This window comes from Symphalangus syndactylus, chromosome 2 (assembly GCF_028878055.3).
Source record: "Symphalangus syndactylus isolate Jambi chromosome 2, NHGRI_mSymSyn1-v2.1_pri, whole genome shotgun sequence".
Lineage (NCBI taxonomy): Eukaryota > Metazoa > Chordata > Mammalia > Primates > Hylobatidae > Symphalangus > Symphalangus syndactylus.
In genome coordinates, this window is record NC_072424.2 from 15,590,620 (window position 1) to 15,608,181 (window position 17,562).

The 17,562-nt window shown below is 39.0% G+C and overlaps 1 protein-coding gene across 5 annotated transcripts in view; it reads left to right on the top strand.

The window, feature by feature from the left end:
- Positions 1–17,562, top strand: part of CUZD1 (CUB and zona pellucida like domains 1) — a 55,430-nt gene that overhangs the window by 1,043 nt on the left and 36,825 nt on the right. The window lies entirely within an intron of this gene.

Below are 17,562 nucleotides of genomic sequence, written 5' to 3' on the forward strand. Positions count from 1 at the left end.
GTTTCATTTTCTGCACTGCCCTCTAATCTTTTATCAATCGTCCTGGTGCTTGATGCTTTCTGACTGAATCACCATCACCATTACTTTTTTTTTCTTTTGAGATGGAGTTTCACTCTGTCACCCAGGCTGCAGTACAGTGGTGTGATCTCGGCTCCTGCAACTTCCGCCTCTTGGGTTCAAGCGATTCTCCTGCCTCAGCCTTCCAAGTAGCTGGGACTACAGGCGTGCACCACCAGGCCCAGCTAATTTTTGTATTTTTAGGAGAGACAGGGTTTTGCCATGTTGGCCAGGCTGGTCTCAAACTCCTGGCTTCAAGTGATCCACCCGCCTCGGCCCCTAAAAGTGCTGGGATTACAAGCGTGAGCCACCGCACCTGGCCACCATTACTTCTTAACAGGCATACAAAGCCCTTTATCCTTGACTTCTGCCTGCCTCCTAGACCCCCCAGCTTTTGTATATGTTTTTCCCTCTACCTAGAATGCCCCTTCTTTTGGATAGCAGGAAAAATCCAGTTCATCATTTAGTGCCAAGCACAGCCCTCCACACTGTGAGAGAATTTGTCGGTAATTTCTCTCTGCTACACTTAGAGTTTTTAGATACTATAATTCTCTTCTGGTATGGAGCTTTACCAAATAATTCTCACATTTGTTTTCCCAACAATCTGTACAGTTGTTGAAAATAGGAATTGTTTTGTGCCTAGTAGAGATTGAGTATAGGTTTGTTGTGTGGAATTGATAGAGATAGCAATAGAGGTTGTTTGGGAACTCTATCACAGTATAAGAGGAGTAGGAAGAGGTGAAACTGGCAAATTCAATCTTATTTTCAAAGCTGAAAAACTTTGCAAAAGTTAGTGAGAAAATTATGACAGTGAAAGAGATCTGAGCTAACCCATCCCCAGTCTTGCCTTGATTATTCTTGGGCTTTTGGGACATTTAGGCTATAGTTTAAATTATCATAGGCCTTCCCCTAAACTCAACTGCTTTTGCATCAGGCTGGCAGGAGGAGAGGAGCCTGGGTCCTGCTAAGGTGCAGACATGAACTATTATCAGTCATTATTCAGAAGTTATAAGATATGCAACTTCCCCAATTATTCCTGCAGATAACACCACTATTGTAGATTGGCCTTTTGAGATATCTTTTCAGGTTTTTTTGCATGTCTGACACCCACCATTCCTACAGCCCCACCCAGAAGTGACTCAGTGCGCAAGAGGACAGCTTCACCCCTTGTGATTTCATCTCTGCCCCAACTAATGAGCAGCAAGCCTAGCGACCTCCACCACTTCCCCCAAACTGCCTCTGAAAAATCCCTAACCTATAAGCTTTGGATGAGAATGATTTGAGTACTAAATCTATCTCCCTCATGGTGTGGCTGGCTTCATGTATATTAAACTCTTTCTTTACTACAATGCCATGATCTTTGTGTAGCAGGCAGGAAGAACCCTTCAGATGGTTACAAAGCCAGGGTGTTGTGCTGGTGCCTAGGTGACCGCAATTTTAATGTAATAAATTACTCTTGTCATGAATGGCAAATGGTATTTTTTGCTTTATTTTTATTTTTTCACTTGAAATAAAGAATAAGGCATATCTTTGAAATCTTTCCACCAATATCACGATGTATTTTTTTTGGCTTGACTGTTTTAAAGAGAAGTTTATTATATACAACTTGTAGAATTTAGAGTAGAATCATATATGTATCTACTGTTGCTAACAGAGTGCCTTTGCATAGTGGCAATCAAACACTTTAGTCCCAGGACCTTTTACCCTCAAAATATTGAATATTCTAGAAAGCTTTTGTTTTTGTGTGCTCTTTTCTTATTTTTTAACACTTCTGGTTTTATCTGTGACATGTAAACCGCTTAGAAGTCAATCACAACTGTCCTCACAAGAAAAAAGCTGAACAAATGGAACATTAACAGCCTTTAAAATATCCATCAGATAATGGAGGTCACAAATTGGCTACCCCCAAACTGGATAGGCAAATACAAACAATCACAACTGATATCAGCATGCTAGGAACCAAAATCCTCATGAGGCAGTAAATGGTAGGAACACTTAAAATGGTCATTGATGACTTGCTGGAGGCTGAGTGTGAGTTAGCTTGAGAGTTAGAAACTCCTGGGAGACCACTCATATGGTGCCCTTACACTTTTGGGAGTTTTACTTTTCAGAGCTGCAGCAGATTCTTAGGACAAGGATTGGATTAAAACTCCCTCCTGCTTTGTGCAGAAAGAGGGGGCAAAGTAACCTTTTTGAAAACTGCCCTCAGCATTTTCCCTAACAAAAGCCTTCTCTCAAGGGAAGGTACTTTACCAGAGCCTTATCTGTTCTAGGGAAAGGGCAATTAGAAGATTCCAGCCCCCTCTAGCCTTCCTGTTGTTAGTGGTAGTGAATCTGCAGGGGGCTGCAGCAACCTCAATTCTTGTCAGAAGAAAGAATTTGACCAAGGGTCGTAAGGAAGAGTGAGAGACCAAGGCAAGTTTTAGGGCAGGAGGAAAAATTTATTTAAAAGCTTTAGAAGTGGAACAAAAGGAAGTAAAAGTACACTTGGAAGAGGGCCAAGCAAGCGCCTTGAGAGATCAAGTGCGTGGTTGGACCTTTGATTTTGGGTCTTACATGTTGACATGCTTCTGGGGTTGCATTATTTCTTGCTAATTCTTCCCTTAGGGTGGGCTATCTGCATGCTCAGCGGCGTGCCAGCACTAGGGCAGGGCCGTATGCGTAGTGTGTTTACTGGAGTTGTATGCATGCTCACTTGAAGCATTCTTCTCTTACCCATCAAATGTTCTTAGAAGGTCATATACCAGTTAAACTCTGCCATTTTGCCTCTTAGTGCACATGCTTGAACCCACTTGCGAACTCCTGAGATCTTATCGGCAAGCTATTGATAGCCAGTTTCAGGATTTTTTTTAATTAGGAGACTGCCTTTCCCTAGTGTCAGCTGTGACCAATTATTATCAGACTAACATTTTATTGAAAAGCAGTCTCTGGGGAAACCCAAAGACAATGACAATGTGGAAACTCAAAGCAAGAATAGTAGATTGAAGCCTCTGACACTGATAACTACAGCAAACATTAAACACAGCCTAACTTCTAGTCAGATTGACATTAATCAAGTAGCCTGATTACCTCAGTTTCTATACATTCTTCCAGATATATTATGTCTGGCTTTCAACAAAAATTTACAAAGCATGCTTAAAGGCAAGAAAGAACAAGAAATAAAGGAAATATCAGAACCATTCTTACATATGATGCAGATTTTGTAATTCTCAAGCAGGGAATTTAAGGTAGCTATGATTGATATATTAAAGGCTCTAGTGGAAAAAGCAGATAGCATGCAAGAGTGAATGGGTAATGTAAGCAGAGATATGGAAACTCTAAGGAAGATTTAAAAGGAAATGATAGAAGTCAAAAAACAATGTGACAAATGAATGCCTTTGATGGGTTTTTCAGGAGACTGGACAGGCCAAAGAATAAATGAGCTTGAAGAACTGTTAATAAAAACTGAAAAGTAAAGAAAATAGAGATGAAAAAGTAGACTATCCGAGAACTGTTGGACAGTTACAAAACTTGTAATAACATGTATAATGGTAATACCAGACGGAGAAGAAAGAAAAGAGAGTAGAAGAAATATGTGAGATAATAATGGTTGGGAATTATCCAAAGTTAATGACACCAAACCCGTTCTTAGAGCAGGAAGCTCAGAGAACACCAAGCAAGATAAATACTAAAAGGTCTATACCAGGGGTGTCCCCGGGCCACCCTGGAAGAAGAAGAATTGTCTTGGGCCACACATAAAATGCAGTAACGCTAACAGTGGCTGATGAGCTTAAAAATTGCAAAAAAAACCTCATGCTGTTTTAAGAAAGTTTGCAAATTTGTATTGGGTTGCATTCAAAGCCGTCCAGGGCCGTATACAGCCCGCAGGCCGTAGGTTGGACAAGCTGAGTCTGTACCTAGGCATATTATATTCAAGATGGGAAAACCAAAGTCAAAGAGAAAGTCATTGAAAGGAGCCAGAGGAAAAAATACACACTATAGAGGAACAAGAATAAGAATTACATTTCTGATTAGAAACCCAGCAAGATGGGACTGGAGTGAAATATTTACAATGTTGAAAGAGAAACCCCACCAACCTAGAATGTATCCACAAGAATTACCTTTCAGAAGTGAAGGAGACTTAAAGATTTTCTTAAACAAAAGCTGAGGAAATTTGTCAGTGATAAACCTGTGTTGCAAGAAATATTAAAATAAGTTCTCCAGAGGGAAGGAAAATGAACCAAGGTCATGAACTTGGATCTGTATAAAGGAAGAGCATCAGAGAAGGAATAAATGAAGGTGAAATAAAATCCTTAATGTGTATGTATACATAATGTATATGTACCTAACAACAGAGCATCAAATATGTGAAGCAAAATTGATAGACTTGCAAAGAGAAATAGACAAATTCACTATTACTGTTGGAGACTTCAACAACCCTGGATCAGTAATTGACAGTTTCAGCATGCAGAAAATCAGCAAGAATATAGTTGAACTGAATTGTACCATCTGTCCACTGGATCTAATTGATATTAATAGGACACTTCAACAATAGCAGAATACAGATTTTTCTGAAACACTCCTGGAACATTCACCAAGATAGAGCACATTCTGGGCTATAAAACACCCCTTAACAAATTTAAGAGAATAGAAATTATACAAAGTGTGTTCCCAGATCACAATGGTATTTAATTAGAAATTTGTAACAGGAAAATACTTGAAAAATCCTAAAATATTTGGAGATTAACAGACATATTTCTAAAATAACATTTGGCTTGAAGTTTCAAGAGAAATTTAAAAATATTTCAAACTAAATGAAAGTGAAAATACAACTCATTCAGAATTTGTAGAATTCAACAAGAGCAGTGCTTAGAGGGAAATGGAGAGTATTGAGTACATGTTGGAAAAGAATGATCTAAAATCTATTATGTAAGCTTTCATCTTAAGAAACTAGAGAAAGAAGAGCAATATATAGGCACACCTAAGAGATTCTGTGAGAAATTGCTATCTATGGCTACTAAAGCCTTATGAAATGTATTTCTTATACAATAAGACTTGAAAGTTGAAATTACTCCTTGATCCATGGGCTGCGGAATGGATGTTGTGTTGGTAGGCATGAAAACATTAATCTCCTCGTACATCACCATCTGAGCTCTTGGGTGGCCAAGCATCAGTTAGCACTAATGAATTGAAAGGAACTTTTTTCTGAGCAGGAGGTCACAGCAGGGAGCTTAAAATATTCAGGAAACCAATGTGTTGTCATTCTGGTTTTGTTGTTCCATTTATAAAGCAAAGACAGAGCAGATTTAGCATAATTCTTAAGAGCCCTAGGATTTTCAGAATGGTAAATGAGCCTTGGCTTAAACTTGAAGTCATCAGCTATATTAGTCCCCAGCGACAATGTCAGCCTGCCTTTTGAGTCAGAATCAGCTTTTAAGCCAGGCGTTGACCTCTCTAGCTGTGCAAGTCCTAGAGGGCATCTTTGTCCTATAGAAGTCTGTTTTCATCTATACGGAAAATCCATTGTTAAATGTGGCCGCCTTCATGAATTATCCTAGCTAGAGCTTCTAGATAACTTGCTGTACCTTCCTGTTTCACCTTGCACTTTTATGTTTTGGAGATGGTTTATTTTTTAAACCTCATGAACTGACCTCTATTAGCTTCAATCTGTTCTTTTTTTATTTTATTTTATTTTTTTAAATTATTATACTTTAAGTTTTAGGGTACATATGCACAACATGCAGGTTAGTTACATATGTATACATGTGCCATGTTGGTGTGCTGCACCTATTAACTCGTCATTTAGCATTAGGTATATCTCCTAATGCTTTCCCTCCCGCCTTCCCCCACCCCACAACAGTCCCCGGTGTGTGATGTTCCCCTTCCTGTGTCCATGTGTTCTCGTTGTTCAATTCCCACCTATGAGTGAGAACATGCGGTGTTTGGTTTTCTGTCCTTGCGATAGTTTGCTGAGAATGATGGTTTCCAGTTTCATCCATGTCCCTACAAAGGACATGAATTCATCATTTTTTATGGCTGCATAGTATTCTGTGGTGTATATGTGCCACGTTTTCTTAATCCAGTCTATCATTGTTGGACATTTGGGTTGGTTCCAAGTCTTTGCTATTGTGAATACTGCTGCAATAAACATAAGTGTGCATGTGTCTTTATAGCAGCATGATTTATAGTCCTTTGGATATATACCCAGTAATGGCATGGCTGGGTCAAATGGTATTTCTAGTTCTAGATCCCTGAGGAATCGCCACACCGACTTCCAAAATGGTTGAACTAGTTTACAGTCCCACCAACAGTGTAAAAGTGTTCCTATTTCTCCACATCCTCTCCAGCACCTGTTGTTTCCTGACTTTTTAATTATCGCCATTCTAACTGGTGTGAGGTGGTATGTCATTGTGGTTTTGATTTGCATTTCTCTGATGGCCAGTGATGATGAGCATTTTTTCATGTGTTTTTTGGCTGCGTAAATGTCTTCTTTTGAGAAGTGTCTGTTCATATCCTTTGCCCACTTTTTGATGGGGTTGTTTTTTTCTTTTTCTTTTTTTTCTTTTTTTTCTTTTTTTATTTTTTGGATAGCATAATGTTTCTTTTCTTTTTTTTTATTATTATACTTTAGGTTTTAGGGTACATGTGCACAATGTGCAGGTTTGTTACATATGTATCCATGTGCCATGGTGGTGTGCTGCACCCATTAACTCGTCATTTAGCATTAGGTATATCTCCTAATGCTATCCCTCCCCCCTCCCCCCACTCCACAACAGTCCCCAGAGTGTGATGTTCCCCTTCCTGTGTCCATGAGTTCTCATTGTTCAATTCTCACCTATGAGTGAGAACATGCGGTGTTTGGTTTTTTGTCCTTGCGATAGTTTACTGAGAATGATGTTTTCCATTTTCATCCATATCCCTACAAAGGACATGAACTCATCCTTTTTTATGGCTGCATAGTATTCCATGGTGTATATGTGCCACATTTTCTTAATCCAGTCTATCATTGTTGGACATTTGGGTTGGTTCCAAGTCTTTACTATTGTGAATAGTGCCGCAATAAACATACGTGTGCATGTGTCTTTATAGCAGCATGATTTATAGTCCTTTGGGTATATACCCAGTAATGGGATGGCTGGGTCAAATGGTATTTCTAGTTCTAGATCCCTGAGGAATCGCCACACTGACTTCCACAATGGTTGAACTAGTTTACAGTCCCACCAACAGTGTAAAAGTGTTCCTATTTCTCCACATCCTCTCCAGCACCTGTTGTTTCCTGACTTTTTAATGATGGCCATTCTAACTGGTGTGAGATGGTATCTCATTGTGATTTTGATTTGCATTTCTCTGATGGCCAGTGATGATGAGCATTTTTTCATGTGTTTTTTGGCTGCATAAATGTCTTCTTTTGAAAAGTGTCTGTTCATGTCCTTCGCCCACTTTTCAATGGGGTTGTTTTTTTCTTGTAAATTTGTTCGAGTTCATTGTAGGTTCTGGATATTAGCCCTTTGTCAGATGAGTAGGTTGCAAAAATTTTCTCCCATTCTGTAGGTTGCCTGTTCACTCTGATGGTGCTTTCTTTTGCTGTGCAGAAGCTCTTTAGTTTAATTAGATCCCATTTGTCAATTTTGGCTTTTGTTGCCATTGCTTTTGCTGTTTTAGACATGAAGTCATTGCCCCATGCCTATGTCCTGAATGGTATTGCCTAGGTTTTCTTTTAGGGATTTTATGGTTTTAGGTCTAACATGTAAGTCTTTAATCCATCTTGAATTAGTTTTTGTATAAGGTGTAAGGAAGAGATCCAGTTTCAGCTTTCTACATATGGCTAGCCAGTTTTCCCAGCACCATTTATTAAATAAGGAATCCTTTCCCCATTGCTTGTTTTTGTCAGATTTATCAAAGATCAGATAGTTGTAGATATGCGGCATTATTTCTGAGGGCTCTGTTCTGTTCTGTTGGTCTATATCTCTGTTTTGGTACCAGTACCATGCTGTTTTGGTTACTGTAGCCTTGTAGTATAGTTTGAAGTCAGGTAGCGTGATGCCTCCAGCTTTGTTCTTTTGGCTTAGGATTGACTTGGCAATGCAGGCTCTTTTTTGGTTCCATATGAACTTTAAAGTAGTTTTTTCCAATTCTGTGAAGAAATTCATTGGTAGCTTGATGGGGATGGCATTGAATCTATAAATTACCTTGGGCAGTATGGCCATTTTCACGGTATTGATTCTTCCTACCCATGAGCATGGAATATTCTTCCATTTGTTTGTATCCTCTTTTATTTCATTGAGCAGTGGTTTGTAGCTCTCCTTGAAGAGGTCCTTCACATCCTTTGTAAGTTGGATTCCTAGGTATTTTATTCTCTTTGAAGCAATTGTGAATGGGAGTTCACTCATGATTTGGCTCTCTGTTTGTTATTGGTGTATAAGAATGCTTGTGATTTTTGCACATTGATTTTGTATCCTGAGACTTTGTTGAAGTTGCCTATCAGCTTAAGGAGATTTTGGGCTGAGACAATGGGATTTTCTAGATCTACAATCATGTCCTCTGTAAACAGGGACATTTTGACTTCCTCTTTTCCTAATTGAATGCCCTTTATTTCCTTCTCCTGCCTGATTGCCCTGGCCAGAACTTCCAACACTATGTTGAATAGGAGTGGTGAGAGAGGTCATCCCTGTTTTGTGCCAGTTTTCAAAGGGAATGCTTCCACTTTTTGTCCATTCAGTATGATATTGGCTGTGGGTTTGTCATAGATAGCTCTTATTATTTTGAGATATGTCCCATCAATACCTAATTTATTGAGAGTTTTTAGCATGAAGGTTGTTGAATTTTGTCAAAGGCCTTTTCTGCATCTATTGAGATAATCATGTGGTTTTTGTCTTTGGTTCTCTTTATATGCTGGATTACATTTATTGATTTGCGTATGTTGAACCAGCCTTGCATCCCAGGGATGAAGCCCACTTGATCATGGTGGATAAGCTTTTTGATGTGCTGCTGGATTCCGTTTGCCAGTATTTTGTTGAGGATTTTTGCAGCAATGTTCATCAAGGATATTGGTCTAAAATTCTCTTTTTTGGTGGTGTCTCTGCCAGGCTTTGGTATCAGGATGATGCTGGCCTCATAAAATGAGTTAGGCAGGATTCCCTCTTTTTCTATTGATTGGAATAGTTTCAGAAGGAATGGTACCAGCTCCTCCTTGTACCTCTGGTAGAATTTGGCTGTAAATCCATCTGGTCCTGGACTTTTTTTGGTTGGTAAGCTATTAATTATTACCTCAATTTCAGAGCCTGTTATTGGTCTATTCAGAGATTCAACTTCTTCCTGGTTTAGTCTTGGGAGAGTGTGTGTGTCGAGGAATTTATCCATTTCTTCTAGATTTTCTAGTTTATTTGCGTAGAGGTGTTTATGGTATTCTCTGATGGTAGTTTGTATTTCTGTGGGATCGATGGTGATATCCCCTTTATCATTTTTATTGCGTCTATTTGATTCTTCTCTCTTTTCTTCTTTATTAGTCTTGCTAGCGGTCTATCAATTTTGTTGATCTTTTCAAAAAACCAGTTCCTGGATTCATTAATTTTTTGAAGGGTTTTTTGTGTCTCTATTTCCTTCAGTTCTGCTCTGATCTTAGTTATTTCTTCTGCTAACTTTTGAATGTGTTTGCTCTTGCTTCTCTAGTTCTTTTAATTGTGATGTTAGGGTGTCAATTTTAGATCTTTCCTGCTTTCTCTTGTGGGCATTTAGTGCTATAAATTTCCCTCTACACACTGCTTTGAATGTGTCCCAGAGATTCTGGTATGTTGTCTCTTTGTTCTCATTGGTTTCAAAGAACATCTTTATTTCTGCCTTCATTTCGTTATGTACCCAGTAGTCATTCAGGAGCAGGTTCTTCAGTTTCCATGTAGTTGAGCGGTTTTAAGTGAGTTTCTTAATCCTGAGTTCTAGTTTGATTGCACTGTGGTCTGAGAGACAGTTTGTTATAATTTCTGTTCTTTTACATTTGCTGAGGAGTGCTTTACTTCCAACTATGTGGTCAATCTTGGAACAGGTGTGGTGTGGTGCTGAAAAGAATGTATATTCTGTTGATTTGGGGTGGAGAGTTCTGTAGATGTCTATTAGATCTGCTTGGTGCAGAGCTGAGTTCAATTCCTGGATATCCTTGTTGACTTTCTGTCTCATTGATCTGTCTAATGTTGACAGTGGGGTGTTAAAGTCTCCCATTATTATTGTGTGGGAGTCTAAGTCTCTTTGTAGTTTACTAAGGACTTGCTTTATGAATCTAGATGCTCCTGTATTGGGTCCATATGTACTTAGGATAGTTAGCTCTTCTTGCTGAATTGATCCCTTTACCATTATGTAATGGCCTTCTTTGTCTCTTTTGATCTTTGTTGGTTTAAAGTCTGTTTTATCAGAGACTAGGATTGCAACCCCTGCCTTTTTTTTTTTGTTTTCCATTTGCTTGGTAGATCTTCCTCCATCCCTTTATTTTGAGTCTATGTGTGTCTCTGCACGTGAGATGGGTTTCCTGAATACAGCACACTGATGGGTCTTGACTCTTTATCCAATTTGCCAGTCTGTGTCTTTTAATTGGAGCATTTAGCCCATTTACATTTAAAGTTAATATTGTTATGTGTGAATTTGATCCTGTCATCATGATGTTAGCTGGTTATTTTGCTCGTTAGTTGATGCAGTTTCTTCCTAGCCTTGATGGTCTTTACAATTTGGTATGTTTTTGCAGTGGCCAGTACTGGTTGTTCCTTTCCATGTTTAGTGCTTCCTTCAGGAGCTCTTTTAGGGCAGGCCTGGTGGTGACAAAATCTCTCAGCATTTGCTTGTCTGTAAAGGATTTTATTTCTCCTTCACTTATGAAGCTTAGTTTGGCTGGATATGAAATTCTGGGTTGAAAATTCTTTTCTTTAAGAATGTTGAATATTGGCCCCCACTCTCTTCTGGCTTGTAGAGTTTCTGCTGAGAGATCAGCTGTTAGTCTGATGGGCTTCCCTTTGTGGGTAACCTGACCTTTCTCTCTGGCTGCCCTTAACATTTTTTCCTTCATTTCAACTTTGGTGAATCTGACAATTATGTGTCTTGGAGTTGCTCTTCTCGAGGAGTATCTTGGTGGCGTTTTCTGTATTTCCTGAATTTGAATGTTGGCCTGCCTTGCTAGATTGGGGAAGTTCTCCTGGATAATATCCTGCAGAGTGTTTTCCAACTTGGTTCCATTCTCCCTGTCACTTTCACGTATACCAATTAGACGTAGATTTGGTCTGTTCACATAGTCCCATATTTCTTGGAGGCTTTGTTCGTTTCTTTTTATTCTTTTTTCTCTAAACTTCACTTCTCGCTTCATTTCATTCATTTCATCTTCCATCGCTGATACCCTTTCTTCCAATTGATCGCATCGGTTACTGAGGCTTGTGCATTCATCACATAGTTCCCGTGCTGTGGTTTTCAGCTCCATCAGGTCCTTTAAGGACTTCTCTGCATTGGTTATTCTAGTTACCCATTCGTCTAATTTTTTTCAAAGTTTTTAACTTCTTTGCCATTGGTTCGAACCTCCTCCTTTAGCTCGGAGTAGTTTGATCTTCTGAAGCCTTCTCTCAACTCATCAAAGTCATTCTCCGTCCAGCTTTGTTCCATTGCTGGTGAGGAGCTGCGTTCCTTTGGAGGAGGAGAGGCGCTCTGATTTTTAGAGTTTCCAGTTTTTCTGCTCTGTTTTTTTCCCATCTTTGTGGTTTTATCTACCTTTGGTCTTTGATGTTGGTGACGTACAGATGGGTTTTTGATGTGGATGTCCTTTCTGTTTGTTAGTTTTCCTTCTAACGGTCAGGACCCTCAGCTGCAAGTCTGTTGGAGTTTACTGGAGGTCCACTCCAGACCCTGTTTGCCTGGGTATCAGCAGCGGTGGCTGCAGAACAGTGGATACTGGGGAACCGCATATGCTGCTGCCTGATTGTTCCTCTGGAAGCTTTGTCTCAGAGGAGTACCCGGCCGTGTGAGGTGTCAGTCCGCCCCTACTGGGGAGTGCCTCCCAGTTAGGCTACTCGGGGGTCAGGGACCCACTTGAGGATGCAGTCTGCCCGTTCTCAGATCTCCAGCTGCGTGCTGGGAGAACCACTACTCTCTTCAAAGCTGTCAGACAGGGACATTTAAGTCTGCAGAGGTTATTGCTGTCTTTTGTTTGTCTGTGCCCTGCCCCCAAAGGTGGAGCCTACTGAGGCAGGCCGACCTCCTTGAGCTGTGGTGGGCTCCACCGAGTTCAAGCTTCCCTGCTGCTTTGTTTACCTACTCAAGCCTGAGCAATGGCAGGCGCCCCTCCCCTAGCCTTGGTGCCGCCTTCAGTTTGTTCTTATGCGGCTTCCTTACCTTTCTTAGCTTTCACAGAATTGAAGAGAGTTAGGGCATTGCTCTGGATTAGTTTTTGGCTTAAGGGAATGGTGTGGCTGGTTTGATCTTCTATCCAGACCACTAAAACTTTATTCATATCAGCAATAAAGCTATTTTGCATTCTTATCTGTGTGTTCACTGGAGTAGCACTTTTAATTTCCTTTGAGAACTTTTCGTTTGCATTCCAACTTGGTAACTGTTTCATGCAAGAGGCTTAGTTGTCAGCCTATCTGGGTTTTCAACATGCCTTACTCACTAAGCTTAATCATTTCTAGCTTTTGATTTAAAATATGACGTATGTGACTCTTCCTTTCATTTGAACACTTAGAGACCATTGTAGGGGTATTAATTGTTATCATTTTGATATTTTTGTGTCTCAGGGAATAGGGAGGCCTAAGAATAGGGAGAGAGATGAGGGAATGGCAGTCAGTGGAGTACTCAGAACACAATTTGTTGATTAAGTCTGCCTTATACGGTCATGATTCATGGTGGACCAAAACAATGGCAATAGTAACATCAAAGATTGCTGATCACAGATCACCATGACATATAGAATAATAAAGCAAAGGTTTGAAATATTGTAAGAATTACCAAAATGTGACAGCAGAGACATAAGTAAGCACATGCTGTTGGAAAAATGGCACTGATAGACCTTCTTAATACAAGGTGGCCAGAAATCTTCAGTTTGCAAAAAATGCAGTATCTATGAGGCACAGTACAGAGAAGCACAGTAAAACAAGGTATGCCTGTATACCTAAAACAAGCAGAAGAGAAGACATAATAAAAATCAGCAAGAATCAATGAAATTGACAGAGAAAAAAATCAATGAAATCAAAAGCTGTTTCTTTGAAAAGATAGATAACGTTGATAGGCCTCTGGTCAGGCTAAAAAAGACACCAATTATTAATATTAGAAATGAAAGTGGGACCATTAGTATTTATTCCACAGGCATTAAAAGGATAAAAAAGGAGGTCAGGTGCGGTGGCTCATGCCTGTAATATCAGCACTTTGGGAGGCTGAGCTGGGCGGGTGACCTGAGGTAAGGAGTTAGAGACTAGCTTGGCCAACATGGTGAAACCCCATCTCTACTAAAAATAAAAAACTAACGAGGTGTGGTGGTATGCACCTGTAGTTCCAGCTACTCGGGAGGCTGAGGCAGGAGAATCGCTTGAACCCGGGAGGCAGAGGTTGCAGTGAGCCAAGATCGCACCACTGCACTCCAGCTGGGCAACAGAGTGAGACTCCATCTCAAAAAAAAAAAAAAAAAAAGATAAAAAAAGAATAATACAAACAGCTGTCTCCGAATTTGATAACAGATGAAATGGATCAATTTGTTGAAAGACACAATGTACCCAAACTTAGAAAGGATAAATAGATAATCTAAATAGGCCTATATCTAGTAAAAAAAAAAAATTAATAATTACCTTTCCAAAAAATAAAGCACCAGCACCAGATGAGTTCACTTGTGAATTTTCCCAAACATTTGTGGCAAAAATAATACAAATTTTATGCAGTTTTGTCCAGAAAATAGAAGCACAGAAACACTTCCTAATTCATTATATGAGGCCAGCATTACCCTAACACTAAAGCAAAATAAAATCATTAGGAGAATGGAAACATACAGACCAATACCTCTCATGAACACAGATGCAAAAATCCTCAACAAAATATCAAATAGAATCCAACAAGTAGAAAAAGTATTATATATCAACAGCAAGTGGGAGTTACTCCAGGTGTGTAAGGTATTCTAGTATGTTTCTGATTCAATATTGAAAACCAATTAGTGTAACCTATCACATAAAGAATAAAAGAATAAAAATCGTATCAATAGATGCAGAAAAGAGGATTTGACAAAATTCAACACCCATTCATCATAAAAAAAATTCAGCAAACTAGAAATAGATGGAAACTTCTTCAGGTTAATAAAGAACATGTACAAACATCATACTTAACAAGTATGTATTAGAATGGCTAAAATAAAAAAACAAAACCTGAGAATACCAAATGATGCTGGTGGGTATGCACAGCACCAGGAATTCTCATTCACTGCTGGTTGGAAATTTTGAATGGTACATAATGGCTCAGCAGTTGGACTCCTAGTTATTTATCCAGCTGAGCTGAAAATCTATGGGTACACAAAATCCTGCACATGAATTTTTATAGTAGCTTTATTCATAATTGGCAAAAGCTGGAAGCAACTAAGATGTCCTTCAGTAGGTAACTAAAGAAACTGCTATTTTCATATAATGGAATATTATTCCGTGATAAAAATAAATGAGCTATCAAGTAACAAAATGACATGGAGAAACCTTAAGTGTACATTGCCAGTTGAAACAAGTTAGCCTTAAAAGGCTACATACTATATGGTTCCAACTATGTGACATTCTGGATAAGGCAAAACTACACAGACAATTAAAAGAATGGTTGCCAGGGTCTGGCAGGGGGAAAGGAGAAGGGTAATGTTGAATAAGTGAAGCATGGGATTTTGGGGGCAAAATTAATCTGCATGTGATATTATAATGGTGGATATGTGTATTTGTCAAAACCTATAGGACTGTACAACACACAGAGTGAGAAAACTGAATATAAATTGCCGAACTTAGTTAATATATTAATATTGTCCCATTAATTGTAACAAATGCACCACAGTAATACAAGATGTTTTTTCTTGTCAAAGTTACTTTTATTAGTAAAAGTGTAGTACCTAAATATGTATACAAAAGTTACTCAAAAAATCCATCATTTTTCCTTTGCTGGTGAAAAGTAGTACACACAACAGACCTCAGTGACATTATGCAACAGTGACCCATGCTGGTGTAGAATTCTCACAACTTTTTAGGAGAACTTTTAAAAAAGCAAGTGAAATATGTAATACCTGATTGTTTTAACTCCAGTGAACTGTGGAAGTATGAAGAAGCTAAGGTTCTTCATTATTCATCAATGCCAAAAATAAAGGTGAAAACTTGAATTCCTATTTGGCTTTCTTGTATTAAATGATCAGAATAAAATTACTGTAATGCTAAACTTTTTCAACAACTTCATGTTTTTCACTCTTGCTTTCTATAGTGAACATGTGTTGTTTCAGTTTGCTCTGAATCCCTTTCCTTTTGGGATGAGCTTCACCACTTATCCATTGTGATTGTGGCAGGAGTTATCAGTGACAGTGCATGTGACCCTGACCTGAACAAGATCATGGGCCCTTGTCCCTTTTTCCACAGGGACTGGTACAATTCAAGGGCAGGTGATCCAGGGAAGACCAAAGTCCTTTTGTAGGATTTGTGCACGCTGGAAAAGGACATTATCTCTCTCCTTTTTAGATCATAGATCTTAAGGATGTGGGCTTGTAGCTGACACTGGCCCAGTATGTGGAGGGGGCCAGCCTGAAAATGAAACCAGGAAATGGAAAAACAGTCAGGAGACATTGGTAAAGAGCCCTGGCAACATCAACCGAGGCTATGCCTATGGATGGTAATGAAGTTTTGAGGTTGTTACTTCAGTGAATCAGTGTAAATGAAGTATTCACTAAGGAATTGAACAGAACTAAACAGGACAGATTGAATAAAATAAAATAACAGTGTATGTGAGCAGGGGAGAGGGACATATGGGAATTCTGTCCTATCTACTCAATTTAAAAATAAATAGAAAACTGTTCTAAGAAGACTTTTGAAAGCTCTGTAGCTGATTTGAATGCACATACAGTTTGCTAACCACTAGTCTCGTGGTTTATAGCCTGCCTCTGGAACCAGATTTGCTGAGTTCAATTCCTGGCCCTTTTCCCTGCTAGCTATATGGCCTTGGACAAATTCTTAACCTCCGTATGTCCATGTTTTCCCATTTGTTATTGCCTCCATTAATAAAATGGGGATGATAATAGTATTACCTACCTCATAGGGTCTCTTAAGAGAATGAAATATCTAAGAGCTAGTGCCAGGCATGAAGTCATTAATCAGTGTAATATCAGCTATTACTTTGTGATTGTGGATGTTACTGTTACCTGTAGGTAGGGGCAGCTGAATTCTTTCCACAGAGATTCTTCAACATGGCCAAAAAGCTACATGTCCTGGTGATAAGACCAAATGCCTTGGCTTAATGGAAGTGGGAAAGATGGTTCTGATGTCTCTGGTCTTTCCACTCTTCAGGAATGGTTCTCATTGAAATTGAGCTTAGATTCAATGCTTCATGGGTTTCCTTTAGCCTGTCCCGTCCCAAGCTGGCCCTGCAGCTTGATTTGCTTGATAGAGACTGCACTTGGTGCTAAGAAGAGTTGGCCACACAATGAGTGGGAATATACTTTCCTCAGGTGATTCTTACACAGTCATTTAGCTAAATACCATCAGCAATTGGTTTCTCCCATTTGGACACCTGAGAGAAAAGTAGTTATGATGTCTCTGTGTATAGTCCTTAAAAGAGCAAAGAAAATATAAGGCAGAAGGAACGTTGTCATACTAGAAGAATTATTATTTGCATTTGTGTTAAAAAACCCAGTTTGTAATGAACCTGACTTATTCTTTATAATCTCCATATATAATGCAGCAACCATTTTGCTTATTATTGGCTGAAAAGTCCCTAAAAGCAAAGGCCTTTTATTCATTTATTTTTACTTAAAAATAACTCATTTGAAGAACAATACATGTTTATTATAGAAAAATAGGAAATACACTGAAAAGAAAAATAATAAAATTCCACAATCCCAACCACGTATAGACAATCACTGTTAATAACTTCATGTATTTACTTTTCTTTTTTCTCTTCTTTCTCCTCCAGATTTCTAAAATGCATATACTTACTGAGTCTTATTCTAGGGAATGTGAATATTGAAATGAACATGAGAGACGGTCCATGCTGTCATGGCATTTATATTCTAAATAGGGGAGACACACAGCAAATAAACCAAAATTAAATTATAATTGCTGTTTAGAATCTAATTAAACAAGGTGATGAGACACAGGATGTCTTGTAGGTGGGGGTTCAATAATATGGCCAAGGAATGCCATTTGGAGAAGGGGAAATTTTAGCAAAGACATAAAGAGGAATGCACTCAGGTGTGACATGTCTTGGGGAGGGGTTGGTGCATGTTAGGCAAAGAAACAGACAAGGGCTAAGGCCTAGAGGCAGGAAGCAACTGGGCATGTCTACACAGTAAGGGAA